At 50.5% G+C, this 24420-nt stretch overlaps 1 protein-coding gene and 1 long non-coding RNA gene across 2 annotated transcripts in view; one reads left to right on the forward strand and one right to left on the reverse strand.

The window, feature by feature from the left end:
- Positions 1-24420, forward strand: part of XKR6 (XK related 6) — a 308239-nt gene that overhangs the window by 171191 nt on the left and 112628 nt on the right. The window lies entirely within an intron of this gene.
- On the reverse strand, positions 17400-22603 carry LOC121101884. Its single transcript, XR_005833929.1, has 2 exons — positions 22466-22603; positions 17400-17645 (listed from the first exon to the last, which is right to left on the reverse strand). It is a non-coding gene; the product is annotated as an uncharacterized LOC121101884 (long non-coding RNA).

Below are 24420 nucleotides of genomic sequence, written 5' to 3' on the forward strand. Positions count from 1 at the left end.
CCTTCCCTTCCCTTCCCTTCCCTTCCCTTCCCTTCCCTTCCCTTCCCTTCCAGTCCCATCCCTTGGTAAGCTTCTTGAAGGCAGAACTTCCAGAGAACTCCAGGTGGGTAAAGGAGGGAGAAGTCAGGCTAGGCTTCATGGAGGAGGCAGCAGCCTGGGAGAAGGAGGGTTCATTTCAGATTTTCAAAGACTTGCAGTTTGGGACTTGCTGAGCTCCCAGGGCGCCCTATCTGGGAGACTCATTTCCCCACCCCCCACTTTTCATCCTTGCCTCTGCTGTGAGGCTTCCTGCTAAAAGTGTTTATGATTTTTTTCCTCCTCTTCAGCAGAGGTGCATTGGGTATGCATTATTTAGAATAATTAAGTTAATATTTTATATTTTATAGGCTGAAATTGTTCATCCTCTCATAATGCACAGAGTCACCGGGGAGCCCAGTATGTTCTGGGCATTCCATGGAAGTCCTGCTTGAAAAGCAGCCCCTCTGGGCAGGTGTTAGCCCCCCACGGCTGGCAAGGGGGCACTGCAGTGCGCAGAGGCCTGGCAGGATGACCCGCAGGCTGTCACTGCCTCTCGACTGCAGTTTGACAGGCGGGCCCCCAGGTAGCTGGTGGGGCTGGCCAGTCTCCTCCACCTATGTGCGCTGGGTTGTGGAGGCCTGGCAGGGAAAAGAGGGTGTGCTAGGACGCCCAGGGCAGCTGCCCCCTGCTTTGCACGGGCCTCTACGGGACCCACTTTGGGACCCTAGTGTTAGTAGTAAACTGCCGAAGTGGTGCTGTGAAGTGAAAAGAGCCGGGGAAGAACAATGTGTTTCGGATGCTTCCAATTGGTAAAAAAGGGGAAATCAGACAGACAGCGTGCTCCTGTTTGCTGATACACGCTTAGAGCTCTCTGCAGAGTTACAGCACTGTGCCTAGCTCGGGGGGCTGGCGGCCGCGTGGCACGAGGAGTGTATATGCACACATGTTTGTATACGATGCCTCTGTGCGTGGGTGTATATACACATTTTTGAACAATTTGAGGGTATTAAAACCATTTTGAATGTATTCTACCAGCAGTGCAAGGCCCCAGGGTCTTCCGTCTCCTGGCCTGGGCCAGATGGAAGGGGGCTTCCCTTCCAGCCCCTCCAAGCCAATGCCCCCCACCCTGCCCAGGGCTCTGGGCCCTGCTCCTCTCCCTCCTGCTTTTTGTTTCCATCCCCTGGGGCACTTGACTTCTCCAGGGCTCCCTTCTCGCCAGCCCTTGGCTCCTCCACCTGGCTTCATGAGCTGGTCTTCTGCTTTCTGATGAATACCTTCCATCCCAGCTCCCCTGCTCCCCTGTCTCCTGGGCCCTGGCTGCTCAGTGGGCCTGTCAAAATCCCTTTGTTCTGAGATGGTCACAGCCGATAATGACACATGTCAACGAGATGACACCTCTCCCCCCAGACCGTGATAGTAATACCTCCTCCTGGGACAGGACTTAGGTAATATCAAAATACCCATTTCTAAATGATCCATAGCCTCACCAGCCAGAGATCACCAGCCGTCACCTCTTCTGTTCCTTTTCGCTGCTGCAACATTTGCATCGTCAACATTATATTCAAAACCTAGGTTCATATCCTGCTCTTCCCACACTTTTCTGTTCTGCTTGTTCTCCCCGAATATTCTGTTAAAAAGCGTTCTCCAACTTTTAAAAACTCCTCACAGATAACATTTCTGAAATTTATCACAGAGATGTACTGTACACGGAACTGCTCCCTAATTTCTAAACAGCGTGTACTCGCTGACCCTGGCTGGGGTCGTAACCACTACCTCAAATGGATGTTGAGGAATGGAACGAATGTGCTACTGTCCGTCAAGGGCCTAGACCCCCACCTAACCCAAAGTAGATGTCCAAGAAGTGCCCCATGCATCCTCTGGACAAATACACCCACCTGAAATGATGGGTCTTCTTCAGGTCCCCAAACTCCAAGGTTTGGTTTTCCCTGTGGGAAAGCGACACTTTGACCAGTGATTCCCATCTGACAGGAGGTCAGGTGAGCCAGGAAGGAAGGAGGGAAGGAAGGAAGGAGGGAGGGAAGGGTGGAAGGCAGGAAAGAAGGGAGGGAGGGAGGGAGGGAGGAAGGAAGGAAGGAAGGAAGGAAGGAAGGAAGGAAGGAAGGAAGGAAGGGAGGAAGGAGTCTGTTTCTGAGGAAGGGAAGTGGGAAGTGGGGGCACTTTGCCTGTCTGCCTTTCTCACTGCAAAGCCTTGTCCTTTCTAAGGAATTTGCTTGTGTGACTTTTTCTTCTTACTTTCTCACCTCCCTAAACTGAGAGGGGTAGAGGGCTGGCCAAAGCCTGAAGCCGAGGCCACCAGGATGGGATGGGAAAGGTGGGTGGTTGTTGAAAGCAAGAAACTCCAGCCATGGCGGCATGAATAATTCAGTGCACCAGAAGTCAGCACGTTAGCCTGTTAAGGAGTGAATGAGAAGCTTGTTCGCTAAAGGCCAACATCCTTTTGCTCTTTGGAGAGAAGTTTCCCCACCTCAGTCTGCTTGTTGAGTGGGAGCTATACACACAGGTAGGGCCTTGGACAATTGCTCATTCATTCAACAAACATGTGTTTGAGTCCCTGCTGTCCTAAGGGCTGTGTGAGGGAAGGGGGCAGTACAAATGAGAGTTGGTTCAAATTCTGTGGAGGGTGCGTGGTCACCAGGCTGGCTTGCCGGCCACCAGTGTTGGCCTGTTGGCCCCTCACACCCAATAATCCTGGTCTTCTTGCTCACTTTGGAAGTTGGGGTGCTCTCTGCTCCAAGTCCTTTGTTGGCACCAGTGCCGGCTCCATCTGCACCCCATCGTCCTCCTCTGTAAAAGGGCAGAGGTACACAGAGGTCCCTCAGGGGCCTGCCAGCCCGTAAATCCTCATCCCACAGGCCGTGGCCAGTAAGAAGGGCAGGGGTGCCTCAGCCCAGCCATGGTTGTTGGAGAGCCCCCAAGGCTGCAGAACCTCTGCTCTTGGGTTTCATCCTCACGGTCATCCTTGGTCACCCTCCGGGGTCCTCAGTCTCTCTCCTTCCGTATTGCCTCCCCCTGCCTTATTCCCTCCACTTTGCCTCTTTTCTATTTCAGACCTGTAAGTGAGATCTAAAATGGATTTGCATGACTTGAATACATTTGCATATTTCAGCTTCTTGGCTTTTCATTGGCCAAACAGGTGAGTTGAGTGAAGTATGTTTCCTTTCTGGATCTCTGTGGCTGTGATTACACTTCAGGCTTCTTCCTGCCGAAGACTTCTTGGGTCTTCTGGCTCCAACTGGGTTCTGGGTCCTCCTGGAACTGGTTGCCGTGACCAGGGGAATGTGAGCTCTGAGTGGCCAGATCTGAGTGAACTGCCCTCCCTGGAGCGGAGAGTGGAATGCGAACTGAGAATTTGGGGTCCAGCGAGGGGCTTCCCGTGTCTAATGGGGGGACGTAACCAACGGAAGCCAACCCACCGCCCTCTGGCCAAACTGAACAAAACTAATTATTTCTCCAAATCCTTAAAGGATGAAAACCACTAAATTTGTTAAAAGACTAAAATTACTTCTCTGAGTCTCTGAGGAATACCCTTTCCCTCTCTCCCCAATTTATTAGTGTCCCCTGTACAATAAATGTTTCCCTGTTCTTTGGTTTATTTCTACTTAAAAGACCTGTGTGACCTCAGGTGAATCCCATAACCTCATGGGGTTTCAGATCCCTTATCTATAAAACGAGAGGATTGACTTAAATTATTAATTTTCTATCTTTTTAAAAGTAGAGGCATCTTTTCCTCCAATTAAATCCTGTATGAAGTCCCCAGATATAAAGTACATACAACTAATGTTGTTCATATAAAAAGAGGTCCCGTAAGTTAAAGTTTAGAACTTTCACTTTTTATTAAATTGGTAAATGGGGGGAAAAATGGGTCCATTCTGACAATATACAGATTTGAAATCAGGAATTATAGTTAATATACTTAGACATCATTGTTGGTGTTTAATTATTTCCATTTTGTGTGTGTGTAACAATATTAAGAACATTCTGATCGGCTCACATCAATAGCTGTAAGTGGTAAGAGTTTTCTAACAGCCCAGCTTGTACCTGTTGAACTATTTCCTCTTGAGTGAAACAAATGCAGAAACTTGACAGAGGAGTCTTGGATAATTGTTGTTCCACAGAACAAAAATGTAGAAACATTAAATGACATCCATCCCTTATTATGAACGTGAATGAGATGATAATAAATAGAGAAAACCTGCAAAAGGCCCTGACGTTCTCTGTGAAATGATGAGAACAGGACAAGTTGTGCATTTCCTGTGATTGCACAGCTGGCTTTCACACACAGCTTGCAAGGTATCTCAAGCACCTTCATGCCTGGCATTCAGTGAGCACAGCCCACGGGAGCGGCAGAGTGTGCCAGCGTGTGCATTTGACAGGGTTGGATGTGCACAGCTCTGTGCTCACAGAAGACCTGTGCACAGCCACAGCCATCTTCTGGAGATTTCAAACTTGCGAGGCTCTGGGCCCAGCCTGCACAATTGTGACATAAGCCCGCGGCCCAAGTCGATAGTATTCGTGGTCTCCAAGGTATCAAAATTTGGTACATAATTAGAGCACCAAGGCTGTTTTTTTATTGTGGTTTGAAAACATAGTTATATCAACCTCATGAAACTTGTCTCCAACTTCTGTTGAATGCTGCCCAGATCCCACTCCCTCACTCTTGAGAGCAATGTTTCTCAAAGTTTAGAGTGCATCAGATTTAGTGTGCTACCTTCTCAAAATTTAGCATGCAATTACCTGGAGAGTTTGTTAAAATACAGATTCCTGGGTGACACCCCCAGAGATCCTGACTCAGCAGTTCTGGGGTGGACGTGAGAATTTGCATTCCCGAAGAAGCTCCCAGGTGGTGCTGATGCTGCTGGTCCACACTGAGTGGTGAGATTCAAGTTCAACAGCTTGAAAACAACTTGGTCAGAAGACCTCTGTCTTCTGACATGATTCACCGAGGCAGGACACAGAGTGTGCTGTTCTAGGACCCCTCCTCTCGTCTGGGATTAGATGACCATTTAGCATATCAGACTAGGAACTGTCTGAGCATGCTACGACCTCCGAAATGCTCTTCTCTGTACCTGTAAGGAAGGGACTTTCAGAAGGGACTTCTAATCAGACACAGAGCAGTGCTAGACAAGGAGTCAGACCTGCCTGTTTTCTTGCTGTGAGCTGGGGTACTTCAAGGAGACCACTTAGTTCCCTGTTCTGTTTCCCCATCTGCAGCATCAACTCCCTGATCTCCTCCCTGCCTCCCCCACAGGATGATGTGTCTGAAGGTGTTTGGTAGATGACCCACCACTGTCTGTACACATGTAAGGATCTGTTACTATTGAGACCCATGAAATCTTTACTCATGCTATTTCTGGGCAGAATGGGACATTTCAGGTCTCCAGAGTCTTCATCAAGAACCCCAAGATCCAGCTTGCATTCTGGAAGTTGAGAGGTAGAGCAGAACTTGCTCTCGGGCTCTGGGGTCCCTCTCAGGCTGCCCTTTGTATAGGTGCACTGAGCACCCCCGTTTGGACCTTTGGTCCCTTAGAAGCCAGACTAGCCTGTTTGGGTGCAGGAATTTGGTCTTGCCTCTCCATCTCTCCAGGGGCTGTGCTTTGCTCAGGGTCTGGAGCAAAGGGCTCCATCTGTGTTTTGGTCTCCTGGCGCCTGCCAGCTGCCATAACACAGGAAGATGACTTGATGATATTGCTGATGCTGGCAGTGATGCGAGCTGGCAGTGGGGTGCTCCATCATTGTCGTCGTCGTCATCATCATCATCATCATCCGAGCAGCCATCAGATAGCTTGTGCCCATGCTGGGCTGGGCACTGAGCTGCATTTGTCATGCTTTGCCTCTCCACTTGAGGGCAGCCCCTTAAGCTAAGTGTCATCATCCCCATTTTACAGATGAGGAGACTGAGCCTCAGAGAGAATCTGCAACTGGGTGAAAATCATGTTGCTATTAAATGTGTGTGGATCTGAGTCTTTGGGGCACGAGCGGGTGCCACCATCTCCTTGTCCCACCCTGCCTGTCGGGGTTTGGCCAGCAGATTAGCAATATACCCCAAGAGAAGCCCATCTTATTTATCATCACAAGGGAACAGGCAAGGCTGGGCTGAGAGATACACAGAGATGGGTGGGCTGGGTAAGGTCACAGCACAGAGCAGCCCTGGCCATTAAATGTCACATATTCACTCTTTCAACCTGTCACCCTGTCCCCATCAAAAGCAGTTGGGAGGTGGGAGGGTGCACAGGCCTAGGCAGCTGCTGCTGTCCCACCTGGGCTTTGGCAGCCCCTGGGTCCTGGCACCTTTAGGAGTCAGGGTTCAGGGCCAAGGTTGCCTCCCATCCATTCAGTTTTAAGATGTCATCGTGCTGACCTTCCTAAAAGGCATGTTCCTCCCTTCTTGGGAAGTCTCCCATGGCTCCCCATTGCTTATAAGATGAAGTCCAAGCTGCTCAGCATAGAATCAGGCTCATGTTCTCTGGCTCCCCAACCTTGTGCCTCATGGGCCCCATCCCACCGGGAGCTTCTTCCTCGTTCCCACAAATATCCCCCACATGTCACCTTTATGCCTTTGCTTGTGCTATTCTCTCTGCCCACAAGTGTTCTTTTTATTTTGTTTGCAAATTCTGCTCCTCCTGCAAAGCCCAGATAAAGTTCCTTCCCTCCACACTGTCTCACACAAGCACCGAGACCCTCCATACCTCTCACTGTCCCTCCCCTTGCAGACCCTCTGTCCTGCCCCTGGCCTGGTTCACCACTTTCTCCCCCACCCAGGTATGCGCTTGTTGAGGGCAGGCATTTTGCCTTATTTGGTTTTGGTCTGGGATAGTGCTCTGCAGACGGTTGGCACTCAATCCATCACTGTCCAATAAATGACGGTCTGTGCTAGGGTGACAAGCACACTGCTCTCAGAGTTTGAGGGTCTAGGTCTGTTCTGGCTCTGCCATCCCTGGGCTGCTCACCTGTTACTCACTAGGCCCCAGTTTTCTCATTTGTAGAATGAGGGAGTTGGACTTCGCAGGTGGTTGTCTGCTCTCAGTGTACATAAGAACCATCTGGGCAGTGTGTTTAAAATGTGTGTTCCCAGGCCCCCTCCCAAGAGTCACAATCTGAAGTTCTGGGGTGGGCTGGGGATCTGCACAACTCACACACACCCGGGGAGCTTTCTGCTGCTGGCGGTTCTCAGGCTATCTTTGAGTGACTCTGGTCCAGGTAGACTTTGAGGGAGGTCCTTTCGGAGACAGAGGAGCTGGTAGAGCTGTGAGGGGAAGAAGGGGGCTGTGGAGCTGAGGCCATGGTAGGTGAGGCAAGAGCCACCATCACCATCCTCACCATCGCAATCATTACCATCATGATCATCTTCTTCATCACCATCACCATCATTACCATCATGGTCTTTATCATCATCATCATCATCACCATCACCACCACCATGACCATCATCATCGTCATCCTCACACCATCACCAGCAAAGCCACCACTACTCCTCAGTTCTCACCAGGGGCCAGGGCTTGTGCTAATGCCTTTGTGGGCATTATCTCCTTCAATCTTCTCAAGTGCCCTGAGGTAGGGCTCAGAGGGATGCTTGTCCATGCCCCAGAACAGACCCTGGGTGCTCCAGTCTGCGAATGGCCCCACATGCCAACCTGTTCTGCTGCTAGAGGGAGCTTGCACCTTCCCTGGCGAGCCTGGAGAGAGCAAATAGGGTGCTTGCCCCCTCGAAATCTATTCCTTCATCCAGCACATCTCTATTACAGGCCTCCTTCATACCAGATGCCAGGTTTGAATTTGATCCAGGCCAATATTTTTTCCCATTTTCACAAAACAAAGATTTTATTTTTTCTTTCCCCAACCCCTTCCTTCACAATTTAAACTCCTGCTAAAATAGCGTGCGTGGCTGAGCCTCAGGCCAATTTGTGTCTTTGTACTCAGCACACACACTCCATCTTTCACACCACAAACAGCTTTGCTCAGGAAAAATATGTTTTCCCTCTGCAAAAGTGCCATTTTAGGGCAACACATAGAAGGCAGAAAGAGACTATTTCACTTTTTCTTCCCCTGGAAAAACCCACCAAGATGTTGTTTTCCCTTGCTTTTTCTGGAGGGGAGATATTTTTTGACAGCTTTCGTCGCTAATCTGGCTCTCAGCCCTATGTCTAGTGCCAACTTGTGAAGGAAGCAAAGGAAAAGCTAGATGAGCAAAGGCAAGATCCTCCTAGAGGGGCACCAGGACCCTGTAATTCAGGGGTTGTGGGAGACCTCGTGAAAAGCCCAGTCTCCTGCCCCCAGGGGAAGCCCCTCTTGGAAGCTCTGGATGGGGACACAGCTGTGGGGGTGCAGGTTTACAGGCTGCCTGCTGGGGGTCTCGATGTGCACTCATTCAACAAACATCCTTCCTCACTTTCTTTTCACAGGCTGAAGAATGGGCTGGGTGCTCTGGGACTGCAAAAATAAATCAGTCACCAATTCTGCCTCTGTACGTTCCAGTCGAGCACAGAGTGAAGATTTGTATATTAACTTACTATAACATTGAGTAGAAAGTGTGATGGATGGACCGGGAAGTGTGACCGGAGTACTAGTTTCACATGGGAGGTTCATTTTAGCCAGGGGACCTAGGGAAGGTTTGGAGGACAAGGTGACCCTTGAGCTGAGAATACACTCTTCAGTCCGTGTCTCTCTAGTATCCTGAAATTGACCTCCACGTGGCTTCTAGGTATTTGTCCTCCCTCTGCTCCCTGGCCCAGCTCAGAGCGAGTCCCCTTCTCTGTGTTGGCAGCCCTTCAGGTGAGTGTCCCCGAGTCTTCACTTTCCTGTGCTAGCTTCTTGGACCTGCACCACCTCGTGCTTCTGTCCTTGTGGCCCATCTCCATGTGGGAGTGGAGTGTAGTGGAGAGTTTCTTTCCACTGTGGAGCCAGCTTCCTGAGCCAGGAGCCTCTGTGGGCTACTCCTGTCCCTGAAGTCCCAGGTCTATAGGTAGGCAGACCTTACTGCTTTCTAGCCTTCTTGATGTAACAGAAACCACTAAGCTAGCATAACCCATCAAAGATCTCAGGAGACCCAAGGCAAGAGTGCAGCTGGGCCCTGGGATCAAGGATCAGGAGGCAGAAGTCCAAAGGATACGAGGTGCTTCTCTCTACCCACCTTGCTGTCAATCTCTCTCAGCATATTTCTCTCCTAGTGCCAAGTTCTGACTGGTTCCACTTGGGTCAGGTGCTCTTCTGGTGATTGGGCGGGGTTTGGGGAAGGGCCTCTGATTGGCCCAGTTTGAGTCAGGAGTCTGTTTCTGGTCCAGGCAATAGGAGCCAGTGGACAGTGTCATCTCAGGGAGGCCAGCAGGGCCCACCTCTAGGATTTGGGGAGGGACAGTGAGAGAAGGGAGATTCACTGTGAGCCATGGAAATGGCGACTCAGTGCCCCATATGCCAACTCTGCCGTTTACTGGCTGTGCAGCCTCTCTGGGCCTCAGTTGCCTCATCTTTAAAATGGTAATAGACCAGCCATTTGCTTGATAGGATTCTTGTCATAATTAAATGGAACAGCACTTAGGGTGCTTTACCCCAGGCCTGGCTCATGACTCATATCTGTTAAGTGGTACCAATATGTCTACTCAATGAGGGATCTGAAGGGAGGCTTTTCCTGGCTGGTCTCCCCATCTGGGGTCTTTCAGACGAGGGCATTAAAGTAGGGAGGTTTCACTTCACGCTATCTCCACCCTCCACACCTGGGAGATCTTTGATATGACCGGTTAGCAGTCTGTGTCGTGAGCCTCCTGACACACGTAGCAAGAGGCCCTTTACCCTTGACAACAGAAGGCTGGGCTGGACCTGGTCCTGTCATCACAGCCATGAGGACATTAACTGAGCCATTCTTCCTCCACCTGAGAAGCACCCCTTTGGTTCACAGGATCTCAGGTTCTCAGGACACTTGTGTGGGGTCATCGTGTGGGTGTCATTCAGCCACATTCCAGATTTCTCAAGAGGAAGGTTATATTTTACCGGGTGTTGTCACTAGGATTTTTTTTTTTTTTTACTTTGTGTTGATCCAGGGTGTTCAATCTGGGGATTTCTGGGTACCTTCTCATGGTAGGTACCCACTGTACATACTTACTAGTGCACAAGGGATTCCAGCTACCAGGATTCAGGGGAGAAAAAGCACCAGGCAGTACCAGGGTTCTTTGGGGGGCAGTCTGGAACGACTATTGCAAGGGGCTGATGTTATTTGGCAAATTTCCTGATGTGGCTGGATTTGGGACCATTCCGGAAAGCCTGTTGGCATCCAGATGGAAAAGGAAGAGGGGTGAGGGCATTTCTGGTCAGGGGACAGTATGTGGAGCCCCTCGGAGGTGGAGTGAGCACAGCTTGGGCAGGCAAGAGAGAGGGAGATGGCTGGGCTGGGGCAGAGATCTCTGTGGTATGAGCTGGGACAGGCATGGCTTGGGGCCCTGCATTACTGCAGATTGTGGATACTAAAGAGTCGACTTAATCCAGTGAGCACTTGGGAGCCATAGCAGGTTGGGGAATGGTGTGCATGGCTTGTTGCAGATTTACAGGTAGGATGGACTGGATAAAGGAGCACTGGAGGTATGAAGACCAGTTAGACTGTAACGATTGTTGCAAAGTGGATGGAAGTGGCTTGGGTCAGCAGAGTGTAGCAAGGGTGGAAATGAAAGGATTAGTCCAAAGGGAGTTTTGAGGAGAAAATTAAGAGGTGAGGATTGAATAAGAGAGAGGAGTCTCAGGTTTCAGGAGACTGGCATAAAGGCCAAAGGAAATACCACTGAGATGGGAAATGGGGATGAGGTGGCTTGGCATGGGGAGGCAGTGAGGTCTTTCTAAGTCCATTTGGGCTGCTCTAACCAATACCACAGACTGGGTGGCTTAAAATGAACATTTATGTCTCAAGTTTCTGAGGGCTGGAAGTGCAAGGTCAGGGTACCAGCATGGCTGGGTTCAGGTAGGAACCCTTCTAGCTCACACACAGATCCCTTCTCACTGTGTCCTTGCATGGTACAGAGAGCGAGCTCTGTCCCTTCACCTCCTTATTAGGGCACTCACCCCGTCATGGGGCCCGATGACCTCATCTATCCCAATCACCTCTTAAATGCCCACCTCTGAATACCATCGCATTAGGCGTTAGGGTGTCAGCACATGAATTCTGGGGGGACACAAACATTCAGTACATAATAGCGAGTGTGGTGGCGGAGGGCCTCCTAAAGGGAGAAGTGCCGATGGCGTTCAGAGCTAGGGAGATGGAGGGCCTTTCATGGGGCCAGGTTGGTGTGGGACTTCAGGGTCATTAGCCCAGAAGGAAAAGTGGGGGTGTGAGGGTGCAGGAGCCTGGGAGTGAGGGGCGTAGTTGGCAGAGAAACAAGATGGCATTCTTGGGGACAGCTAAGAGGAAAAGAGCAGTGCCTGTGACATAGGATGGGGAAGGTCACTGAGGGCTCAGCTAGCATTCACGGATGACCACCAGGAGACAAAATTCCAGGTGAGTGAGGCATGTCCCTGGTTTGTAAGGAGCTCATAGCTGAGCAAGATGGAGAGACATGAATCAGGAGCAGACAGGCCCAGGGGTCACCCGCAGCGGGTTTGAATCCTATCACTGCCACCCCCCCCCCACTGGCAGGGTGACCTTGGAAACCCACTCTTGTATCAGAGCCTCGGTGTCCACATGTGTGAATGGGGGTAATGATAGTACCCACCCATAGGGCTGCTGTGAGGATGAGCGGAATGACACACAGGAAGAGCTTTGCCTAGTGCCCAGCTCATATTAAGTGCTTGTCATTAGCGTAATTATTATTAAGGAGCAAAGTTACATGCATTGAGTGCTGAATACTACCTGCAGGAGCCCCAGTAAAATTGGCTAGCTGGAGCCTAAGCTCAGTAGGTAGGGGACACAAAGGCAGAGCTCCTAATAATGTGGCATCAGCTCATCAAAAGTAGTGTGGTCTTTCCTGCATTGCCCGTGGGAATGTGAAATGGTGTGGCCACTCTGGAGGACAGTTTGGCAGTCTCTTAACAAAACTAAACATACTCTTACCATATGATCCAGCAACTGTGCTCCTTGGCACCTGCACAAAGGAGTTGAAAACCTATGTTCATGAAAAAACCTGCATATGGATGTTTATAGAAGCTTTATTCATAATTGCTCAAACTTGGAAGCAGCCAAGATGTTCTTCAGTAGGTGACTAGATAAACAAACTGTGGTAGATCCAGGCATTGGAATGTTATCACTAAATAATTATCACTAAAAAGAAATGAGCATATCGAGGCAGGAAAAGATGTTGGGGAACCTTAAATACATATTACTAGGTGAAAGCAGCCCATCTGGAAAGGCTGCATACTGTATGATTCCAACTGTATGACATTCTGGAAAAGTCAAAACTACGGAGACGGTAAAAAGACCAGCGGTCACCAGTGGTTAAGGGGAGGGAGGAATGAACAGGTGGAGCAGAGAGAGGATTTTAGGGCAGGTAACTATTCTGTATGAAACTGTAATCATGGATACGTGTCATGATGCATTTGTCAAAACTCATAGAATGCACACCACCTAGTGAACGCAAGAGTGAACCCTAATATAAACTGTGGATTCTGGGTGATAGTGATGTGCCAGTGTAGGTTCATAAATTGTAACACAGGTACCGTGTTCCATGCTGGCAGGGGATGTTGATGGTGGGGGAGCTGTTTGTGTGTGGGGGGATTGTGGGCAGGGGATATAGGGGAAATCTCTGTACCTCCCACTCAATTTTACTGTGGACCTAAAACTTCTCTAAAAAAGTAAAGTCTGCAATTTAACAAGAAAGTAGCATGGCCGTGCAGGACCCAGTCCTCATTGCAAGCCATGGATTGATGAAGCAATCACTTGAGAATTTACTGTTCAGGGGCTGTGGTGGCAGGCATGCAGGGAGGAAGGTGCCTCTCCACCCTCAGGAACCACTCCTATCATGCTGGGGGCAGCCACTGCAGGGCGCTGCAATAGAGGGATGTGGGAAGAGCCAGGTGATGACAGGCCCTGGAGTGGCATCAGGGAGGAGGGGGTTCTCAGGTCAGCCTCAGGGGCTGTAACTATCAGTGGGTATTGAAAGTAGAAGGCACTGGATGGAGGGGATATTTTTAGTATGTGTGATATGGGATGACTGTCCACACTTGAAAGCTGGGAATGGATTGTCCTTCTGCTCTTACTCTACCCCATCAGGGAGATGTGAGCTCTGTGTCACAGGTGAGGAAGAAGGTGGGACCCAGATGAATCGCTGACACCTCATGTGGTGTGACCTGGGACAGTTCACCACTTCTCTGAGCCTTGGTTAGCTTATCTTTGAAATGGGGCTAATGCCTACTTTGGAGACTTGTGGGTATTAAATGCTGCTCTAGACCTGTGCTGGCCAATGGAAATATGATGTGGCCCCAAAATGGAAATTTTTAGTAGCCACATTCAAAAAAAGTAGAAAGAAAGAAGTAGGTGGAATTAATTTTACTAACATATATATCATGATGTTTTATTAACCCAGTATCTATCAGAAATATTATCATTTAAACATGTAACCAATATTACATTTATTCTTGAGATATTTACATGTTTTGTACTAACTGATATCTGGCGTGGACTTGCCACTCACACATGTCTCAGTTGGGACCAGCCACATTGAGGCCACCATACTGGAGAGCCCTGCTGTTTATAAATGTAGGCAGTTTCCATCCCTCCCTCTGCAAGTGGGGATAACAATATCACACCCCAGAGCTTCACTAATTACTCCTCCGGTCACACTCTATCTAGCGCGTATTGGTATTATTAGATCAAGAGCTTTATTTCACGCACAACGATTGTATATTCATAAATTCTAACTCATGAATCCACAAGCTTGCAATCACAGGCCCATGCAAACACAGGAATTAGTCTTTTGTTCCTGAAGCAATTTGCGTTCACCTCTTTCAGAGTACTTACGAAGCCTGGCATGTGTTGGGATTAGTTGTGTGAATCTCTGTCTCCCCCCTCATGCTGCCCCAACTTGAAGCTTCTTTGAGGGAAATGATGTGTCTCCGGCATCCTTCTATCCCCCACCACCCCTCCCCGCACCCCAAGTGTCTAGCTCCTGGCTGGCCCTAGCAGGTATTCAATAGGAGTTTTTTGAATAGACTTCATCAACCAAAGTATCGGTTCCTTTTAGAAGAGAAGCATATTATAAAGAAAGGCTCTAAAGTCAGATTATGTAAAAATGTGTTGAAAGGCAGCAGGGACATCAAATGTAACCACCGAATTGAAGTTTTTATTTGAGTAGACATGAATCTGGCAGAGGTGAGTACAGGGTTCTGACAGATGGGTGTGTGTTTGGGAGATGAGGCCAGAACAAAAGTGTCTGGAAATTTGTCACAGGCATTTGAACTTCTAGTGAAATAAATTCTGTCTCCCCCACTGTGGGACATGCTCCAATCAGCTCAAGGCCTCATGGAAGGTGGGAGCACCTTGTTCTCCCTGTTTCCGTCACAGCCCTCTTCCAGGGGAGAGTTGACCCCATGGCCCCGCCCTCAGGTTTTGGTTACCGTGGACCACAGCGACCCTGAGACAGGTGAGGTTAGGGAGCAGGCTTTGACCTGCTTAGTGGTGACCATGTGACCGGGCTGGCCACAGTTCCTACTACAACCCAGGACATGACTGCAACCTTGGGAAAGGAGGGACAGTCCAGTTCTGGGTGTCCCCAGAGCTCAGAGCTCCCACCTGTGTACAGTCTCTCTAAGAGGCATCAATTCAAGCCTCTCTTCCACATCTCTTAGGCAGCCACAGGGGCTGGGTGTGGGAAATGAAGGAGGGCGGGCACCTCTAAGAAGTCTTGGTGATTTGGCCCCCTGGGCAGAGGTGTGATGGCGCTGGCATGGAAATGGGTGAAGTCCTTGAGTAATCACGGCTGAGGACAGCCACATACGTGGTAGGGAGCAATATCTGAGTTCATTAATAACAAGGATGACCAATTCGTGCTATCAGTGATCCAACGCTTTTTATGTGCCGGAAACTCTACTAGGCATTTTACCTGAATTACCGTCTTTAATACTTGGAGCGCCCCTATGACACAGGTTCTGTTTTATACCCATTTCACTGGTCAGGAGACAGATCAGAAGCTGGGTCACTTGTCCCAGGTCACCCAGATGGGCAGGGGCTTGGTGGGACAGGAGACAACATCTCAAAGTCATGACATCAGAAAAGGTGTAAACATTTGGATGCAGAATCACACACACACACACACACACCCATCTTAAGTAGAGACATTCTCAGCTGGAGGAAGGCATCTTTGTGCAGCAGGTACCGCTACCTAACAGAAAAGCAGTTTTTTTTTTAATTATCACTTTTTTTGCTGTTTTTTTTATAATAATATTTTTTTATTATATTACATTAGTCACCATACAGTACATCCCTGGTTTTTTATGTAAAGTTCGATGATTCATTAGTTGCGTATAACACCCAGTGCACCATGCAATATGTGCCCTCCTTACTATCCATCACCAGTTCTAAAAGCTACTGAAGTCATAGGCCCTTCTCTGGTTGTGGGTTTCCTCAACCCTAAATGGGGGCGGGGTTAGAAGATCTTTTTGCCTCTCCCACCACCCTTATCCCCAAGGGACCATCTCGGATTCTAAGAAGCATCTCTCTCTCTCAATCTCCACCTGCAGGAGCGCGGACCCCAACCACCCCCACTCCCACCCTCCGCTTGCCCCAGCCTAGGCTTCCCACCCCCCTGCAGTGTTTCTCAAACTGTGGCCTATTGGACCACTAGCATCAGAGGCCTGGCTCGGGCCTGCGAGGCGCCCCAGCCAGCCCGCGGGCAGAGCGAGGCGGGCTGGGGTCGGCAAGGGATCCTAGCGCACGCCGGGTCCGAGAGCAGCGCCCCTGGCGGCGGTGAGGCTGGGACTACAGGGGCTGGGGCGCCGTGAGAAATGGGGACACCGCGCCCGAGGGCGAGCCGTCCTTCCCGCCCCAGCACTTTCTCACCGCTCGTCCCGACTGACTCACTGATTGAGACAAGTTCCTGTCTCTGGTTTTTGTTCAGCACATCAGAGGCTGAGGCTGAGCCTTTGGTCTGGAGTTTGAACAAATTGGAGCTGAAAATGCCTCAGCGGGGTAACTGGGAGCGCTGTACTGTCAGCGCCCGCGTGGCGGCTCAGGGAACGCGGAGGAGTGGCGCTTTCTCGCACGCCTGGAAAACCAGGGACTGGAGTCCCCGGAGCCTTGGGTTAGAGACGCCTGGCTGCGGCCCTAGGACAGCGAGGGTGTTTAAGAGGTGCCTGATGGATTAAATGTTGATTAAATATTAATAACAAATATAGAAATGGAAATGATCTATTTCTGTAGGCTGCACGGTATACATGATAAAGCCCAAGCTTTAGGAACAAGAAACTTGGGTCTTGGTTCTGCTACTTACCAGCTGTGGCTCCTTGGGCAAGATAACCCCGCTGAGCCTCGGTTTTGCATCTGGAAAAGGGGAATCATCAGCCTTAGTTGTAGTTGTAAGGATTGAAGAAGATGACAGGTAGAAGCGCGTGAGTTCCTGGCTCCCACAGCGGGCTTCCACCCTTGATGGATGACTCGCTTTGGCACTTTGCTGCTCAGTCCTTGCCCCATACATTGTGTCCAGGATCTGACTTCTGGTGTTGGCCTAATGTCATCGTGTGCTCTGGCACTTGAGCTGGACCCTCTGCCTCGGACCCAGGGACCACTTGGCCACTTCTTATCAGCAAGAGAGTTTTGGTTCACTGAACACACAGCACAATACCCAAGTCCATGTGTAAAGATGCCGCTCCTCCTAGTGATGGTCATGGTAACCTAGGCAGGATGGTGGACTTAGTCCTCACCCACTGGCCTTCCCCAGGACTGCTTATGGGAATGCTGCTCTGTGGCGCCTTTTTTTAGACTGCTTGTGCTTTTGGCCCCTACTGTCCATTACATGTCACAATCACATGCATGAGAAGGGCTGCACTCTTAAAGAGAGGGGCTATTCTGTCTACGACACGTTGCCTGTGGACTGCAAGCTTTCCAAGGTAGGGCCTGTTTTGGTTATGTTCCTTGCAAATTTCTGCAGTGGGCTGCAGACTCCTTACAGCTGGTGACTCTCTTTTCTTTGTTTTCTGTAGTGTCCAGTCCAGTGTTAGCTGGAGTTGGGACTATATGGAAGTGCCGCTGGGAACCCAGAAGTAGTGGTTAGCACCAGCCAGCCATGATGGTGGGAGGGACGCAGGCAAGAGGAAAGAGGTCTATATGGAACAAGGCCAAGTTCAAGGAGATGGGCTTCCCCTAATTGTTCCTTGAGGGCAGGGATTGTGTTTTATCACAGTGGTATCTTCGGAGGCTGCTTAAGGCTTAGCATAGAATAAAACAAAAGCAAGGAGGGAAGATTTGAATGTTCTCTATTTGGATGTTCTTTAGAATTAAAAGTACAGCAAGACCAAGAATATACAGCAATCATGAACTCTGATGTGCTTCACAAAAAAGTCTCCATATGCTTTGGAGCTTTGAGCATTCTATACGATGTTGGTTGGGCTCCTGGTCACAGCTTCCTTTCACTCTTTTTGAGCTGGGACTTTTTCTGCTTGAGAGGGGGCAGAAGACCAGAAGCTGCTATGATCTCTGCCAGGCTCTGCAGAAGCAAATGACTGTTGATTAGTATTTGTGCTGTGAGTGGAAACCATTATTTAAACAAGGCAGTGCCTCTGCCCAAGGGTTTGAATACTAAGAGCATCCTTAATCTGATAGAATGTAATGGAAGCCTGCAGCATCTAGAAACTCTCAGCTGTCCATCACGTTAGCCGGATGCCTGGTTCTTCTCCTCATCGCAAGGAAAACCCAAACTTTTCACCTACCTTATTGTAGGAAGAGCAAAGACCGGGTTCTTTACTTACGCTTTCTTCCCTTGTGAGATTCTGAAGTCTCTAGTCTGAATTTATAAGAGAGGCCCCACGTCTGCTCCTCAAGGAAGCTGTTGTATGGAGGTGGGTTAAGACCTGAAGAGACTAGGGCTTGATGCCAGAAGCATTTGTCCAATAGACTCCCCAAGCTCCTTGGTGAAAGGTGAGCCTGAATCCTGATTTCCCACTGGCAGATGGCATCATGGTCATAAGTAGCTCCCCCTTGCATAGTACCTACTGTGTGCCAGCTGTTCTAAACACTTTGCATTGAGAACTCTTCGGATCCTCACAGTGGTCCTATAAGATAATTAGTTGTACTATCCCCAGTTCACAAATGAGAAATGGCACACAGAGAGGTCAACTGACCTGCTGAGGGTCCTACAGCAAGTTTTGGGGGGAGCATACTTTTGGAAGGATGTCAAAAATATACCCTCAATCCTCGTATTAGGAAAAACTACAAAGTTGGCCTAAGAAACTAGCCAGTAATGTCAATCAAGGGCTCCTTGACTGGGATTGTAAGGACCGAGAGTGGGGAAGGAGTCCTTTAAGGGGCTTTCTTGGAAGCACCCAAAGGGCTCTACCCTGTCAAGCCACACCTCCCAGCATGTGCTTAACACTTCACAGGCTGCAAGCCTATTGGCATTGGCATTCTCATTTGATTCTTGCAAATGCCCTACGAAGCACAGGTCACAGATAGAACTACTACCATTTTATAGGAAAAGGTCACACAGAGCTTAGCAAAGGGTTTGGCACAGAGTAGGGACTCTTACTCTTAATTTAACAAATGTTGAATTAATTCTTGCCTGACTAGATATTTGGGAAACTGGATGTATGGATGGGTTTCTGTAGGGTTGGAGGAATGAAGGAGAATGGGCTTAGGTTTCTGGGTGTGGTATGTGCAGATGGCTCCCAAGACCTTCACTTGAAGCCCCCATGTCCCATTCCCACCCTGTAAGTGCCCATGCTCCAGGAGCCAGGGCAGGTACAAGCCCTTCTGAGACAGGTGTGGGGATTGTGACTGGGCTGAGCAGGAAGGTGGCTCATTGTCTCTTGTCATCTGCCCTAATTGGGCTGGCTCTTCCCTGTCGTGCCCTGCCAGGGGGAAGAGAGCCTTCTCTCTTCGCCATTGATTTCTCAGTGGTTGCTCCTCCACTATTTATAACCCACCGCCTTTCTGCCATGCTTTGGCCCAGCTGGAAGTGAGCACCATGACCTCTGATCGGATTTCTCTTTTCTGGGTTCAAGCTTATAAGGAAGTAAAGAATCCTCAGAGGTCGCAGCTTCTGAGCCCCATGGGTGCCCAATCAATGCTTGTACTCTTAGCTGAAGGTTGGAACCAATTAACTGCGTTAGCGTTGCCTGCACGGGCTGTGTCTGCAAGCTCGGCTGGGGCCTGTCAGGGTTCAGACACGCAGCCTCAGTAAGCTGTGTCCTGGAGGCCAGGGCCTGCCGCCAAGCGGCTTACTCCACCATTTGGTGAGATCCGGGCCCCAGGCTGTGCCTGGGTGTAGCTGGAGCACCATCTGCATGTTCTAGCAGCCTGTTCCTGAGTCTCTTGCCTCCTTTGCCTGATGTCAGGGATCCCTGTCTAAATCCCCAGAGAAGGCCCAGAAACCCATTTCCTCTTTGAGCAGCTGCAACTCTGAAGAGTTGGGAGGAAGGAAGTACCATTATGAAGGGGGGACAGTCCAGAAGTCCAGAGGTGAAGGATCTGTCCCTTCTGCTCTTGGAGCCCCATCCCTTTACCAAGGGGGGAGGGTCCTATGGGTGGGTGTGGGATGACTGCCCATCTGGGGTCTCCTTATTTATCTTTGGTGAAACTGTTCAGAACCAACTCAGAGAGAGGAAGGAGAGTGAATCAGTGCTGTGCAATTCATATTAATTTTGGTTCCGTGCTAGGCCCTCTGAGGAATAAGGGAACACCAGTGTAAATCCATATGTTTGCCTTCAGGGACCATGTGCCATGAAGGGGGGGGTGGTGACAGATACTCTGAAGTCTACATCATTCATGGCAGACTCTGTTTTCTAACAGGGGTCCAAAAAATGCAACCAGGAAGAGGGAAGGAGGGATTTCATTTTAACTGGGGATAAGAAAGAGATGAGAAAGCCCGAGGATTGGGACTGAGCCTTGAGGCTGAGGATGACTTGAGTTCACGGGCATGGAGCAAAGGCTGTCCACGCAGAGGGTCAGCTTGGGATAAACACGGTGGCTGGAGAACCTGTGGGAAGCAGGAAGTAGTCTGCTGAGGCTGTGGCGCTGGGGGTGGTGGGACTCTGTCAGGGGCAGCAAGGGTGGTTACTAGCCACATCATGAGAGAGAGCTTTAAAAGGAGCCTAGGGCCAGCCTGAGGAGGTTGGTCTTCTTGGCACTGGGGACCTACTGAAGGTTTGAGGCAGGAGAGTAAGGGGACTATGTTTCAGAAATAGTATTATGGTGCTCTATGTGTGTTTAGGTGTGTGTGTGTTTGTGTGTGTGCATGTTACTTTGATGAGAATGATAACATTGGACAAAAAAAGTGTGCCTCTCTCCCAAGTGTATTCTTGAAGGGTACGTATGTGTCATGACCTGGAGTAGTGGAAAATCCTGTTTTTTCCACAGACACTAAACTCTGATGGTAGTTCTAGCTCCTCGTTCATTTTCTCTGTCCCTCTTCTTCTGGAGACCTGAATCGTTCGGAAAGAAATACCAGCCTAGCATCGCCATGGTGGAGGCATCTGTCATGAGGTCCCCCCTTCCTACCATTACCCCCATTCCGACTTCATGCAAGGCAAGAAGGCCTGGAGATGCCGCCTGTCAAATACCTCTGCAGGTGAGCAGCTGTGCCCCAGCGTTCATTTCAGGAGCAATTTAGACACCCAAGAAAGAAAGGTATGAACTGGCTCCTTCGGATCACTATGGTAACCAATTACACATCTCAGCTGGTGTCAGGAAGTGAGGCATGAGCTGAGTCACCCTGAGGAGGAGGCAGTCCTGGGTGGGTGGGGGGATTTAGGTCAGACAGATGGAGAGCCTGCTGACAGTAGTGTAACCCTTTGACATCCGGAGCCCTTCCTGTAAGAGGGCTGATTAACTCTTGTATTATCACATGTCCATAGTTTGAAGATCTGGCCAAGAAGCCTGGGAGTTCACTTACGTCACCTTAAGTGCCTGGGGACAGGTCTAGCAGAGGACTCAGCAACAGATGAGATAGGCTGATGGTCGGAGCCCCTTTCAACCTGGCCTCGGCCACCTCCCACTCTTCTCCGAACAGTGTGCACTACCCACTTGGCCGCCCAGTGCCGCCAGACTGTCCCCGAACCTAGGAGATCAGGCCCACCACTCCTATGGGGACATCCTGGTGCCTCTGCCTGAAATGCCTTTCCTTCTCTTGGGACTCTCCCCAACTTATTTCTCAAGACCCAGGTCAAATGCTTTCCTTCCTTTGTGTTTCATAATTCTCCATCCAACGCCTGTTCCGGGGCACCTATCACATGGAGTTCCTGTGTGGGGGTCTGATATCAGAACATCAGCCCCTAGCAAGTAGGCACACACCCTGTTGCTTTCTGGCTGACAGGACACAGCAGTGTGTGACTACACAGTAGGTCAACAGATGCTTGTGGAAAGAATGGATGAATGAGTCTGGCAATGCCAGTAGGCAAGCCCTGCAGAACTGGAGCTGTGCTCATGCTGTCTGCAGGCAGAACTTGGGTGTCCAGGGTAAGCTGCTGGAAGCATCTTACGGTTTGCACAGTTTATCACAGCTGGGACCCTACAGCTTCATTTCTACGGAGCAGGTTGTGAAAGCCTGGGTACTGTCCTGGCCAGACTGGAGTCCCCGGTTTTTTGTATATATTCATTTATCTATACATATATCCATCCATCCATCCGCCATCTTTCTATCCATCTATCATGTATCTATAGTTATCTATCATTTATCTATCTCTATTGCCCATGAGTCCAACTATTATCTAACTATATGACTCTATCATCTATGTATATCCATCTATCTATCCATTTATCCTATCTATCTATTATCATCTGAAAGGTGACTTGCTCAGGATTTGGGCTTGGGAGGATCTGACAAGACATGGAAGTTAAGAAGGAATTGGGAAAATCGAGGTAGAGGAGGCTAACCTGGCTCTGGGCTTTGAAGGCTCGGTGTGGGAAGAGTGAGGCGGGGGGTGTGCAAAGATGTGCTGGCTCCGAGCCGGGGTGTGGAGGAGAGGGGGTTGAGAGCAGGCGGGGACGCCTCAGTGGCTCTCGGACGGTGGCCACTGCAGGCGAAGGCGTAGGGGCGAGGGCTCCAGGGGAATGATGTCATTCCCCGCCGTGACAAGGAAGGCGGGGGTTTCGGAACGCCCCCACCCAGGGCTCCGTGCCCCCGCGGCCAGCCGGCGGGCGGCGCTCTCGGGGCGCGGACGGGGACTTCTGGTGACAGCCCGGGGGACCCGGCGCGGGGGCGCGCGAGCGAAGGCGAAGGGGCGCTGGGCCGAGCGGGGCGGTAGGGTCTCCAGGCTCCGGGTGGGGAAGGCTCGGGGGCGAGCGCGGTGCCCGCGCCCCGCGTGCACTCACCCGGGGTCGCCAGCCCGGGCGCGCGACGTCACCCGCGGCCGCGGCGCCAACCTGCTGCGCGGAGCGTGCCCGCACCATCCCGGGGCGGAGGCTCAGGGGCCGCGGTCTGGGGGGAGGAAGGTCCCACCCAGAAATCGCGCTCTCGGTCTAACCTCCCGTCCAATTGCCCATCGCCGGGGCGCGCGTCCCTCGGCCAGGCAGGCTGCGCTCAGAGGAAGCGCCTAGCCAGTGGGTTCCGAAGGGGAGAGGACGGAGGGCGGAGGGGTGAGCGCGCTCGGCGCCGCTGGGGTGGGGCGGGGGAAGGCAGGAGGAGTGGCGAGCTGGGGAGCAAGCAGGGCAGGGTGTTAGCGAAGGATCTGCCGAGAGCCGCATTGAAGAAGTGGCTCTGCCTTCCCTGGTCGTCCCCGCCCAGCCCCGGGCCAGAAAGAGCGGAGATTTAGAGACCCAGATCTGATCTGTTGGCACCAACACCGACCCGCACCCAGCCCACCCCTCAATACAGGTCAATTTTCTTTCTTCTTCCTTTCCTCCTCCCCACCCTGTCATCTCTCTCCCCCAGATCCCTCCCTGGCTTTCTCTATCCCCTCTTTCTTTCTGGTTCTGAGCTCCAGCCCCTCTCTGCAGGACCTGGAGGTGGGTCTCAAGTTGGGCCAGCCCCGCAGCCTGCCCAAGGATGGAGAAACCCAGGCACCTGGCCTAACGCCCATTCCCAGCTTCAAAGACATTCAACACGCTGACATCCGTCTTTGCTACACCTGGCTGAGATTTTTTTGTCATTCCCTGCGCCCAACTAGGTACCCCTTTCTAAGGTGGTGGGGTTTCTAGCAGATGTGGGAGTTAAGGGGCAAAGAACAGCAAAGAAACCACCAGACCATTTAGAGACATCCTTGTTACTATGAATACTCCCCTCCCATCACTCCCCCCCCCCGGACTTTTCTTCAATCAACAATCTGGACACAAAATGAGGAACCCTTTTTCACAGATAACTGGGCATCCCGGTATCCCCAGAAGAGCATAAAGGGGCAGGGTGTGGGGATTTAAGAGCAATGCTAGAAGAAACTGGGGAAGTTGAAACTGGAACTAAGGGGATTTGGATTGCCTCAAAAAAAAAAAAAAAGTGTATAGCTCTGTGCATTTTCCCGGAGTAAACTACACCAGGTAAACAGAACCTAGATCAAGCTATTATCAGCACCTTAGAAATGTCCACACATCTTTCCAGCTCTAACTCCCGTGCAACCACCATCGTGGCTTCTTCCGTCATAGAGTAGCTTTGTCTATTCTAGAAGTCTGTAGAACGGCATCATGTGGACTCTTCCTGGCCCGGCTTCTTTGGCTCAGCTTGATGTTGGGGAGGGTCTCCATGTTTTTCCTGTGGTGGCAGGTGTTTCAGAATTTGGATGTCCTTCCTAACGGTACAGATTGTTTTTCCATCCCAGAGAACAGAGGGGCGGTAATGTGAGTCTTTCTTGCCTTGGATTTATCTTACAAGGGGCTTTTTCTCACTGTCCCCGGGCCTCTATTCTGATAAGAGCAGGAGTCAACTTTCCCATGGCCCACTGGGCAAAGGCTTTACTCAGAATGTGCACTGAACGGCCCACAATCCTGACACCTGAATTTCTCTTAGCGAATTGCCTTTCCTTATCCCAGGAAAGGCTTTGAGCTGAGACCCAGCTGGAAAATCGAGGCTGAGAAAGTTGTTCACGTGAACCTCTGTTCTTCCTTCCTGGCCTCCAGGAGGGAACCAACAGGGGTGGAGGAGGGAGGGGGAGGCCTCTGACCTTAATTGAAGTGTTTTCAGGGGCCAGTTGTGTAATTAGTATCCTTGGGAGCCCGCAGGGGATTTTTCTGCCTTCAAGGAAAGAACATTTGCAGGCCTACGCAGGTTAACAGCTTCCCTTTAAATATTTTCCTTTTGTGGTTAGCTCCGTGCCTGCTTTTGAAAATGTGGTCATTTT

Source organism: Ursus maritimus, unplaced genomic scaffold (assembly GCF_017311325.1).
Source record: "Ursus maritimus isolate PB19 unplaced genomic scaffold, ASM1731132v1 scaffold_11, whole genome shotgun sequence".
NCBI classification, from domain to species: Eukaryota; Metazoa; Chordata; class Mammalia; order Carnivora; family Ursidae; genus Ursus; species Ursus maritimus.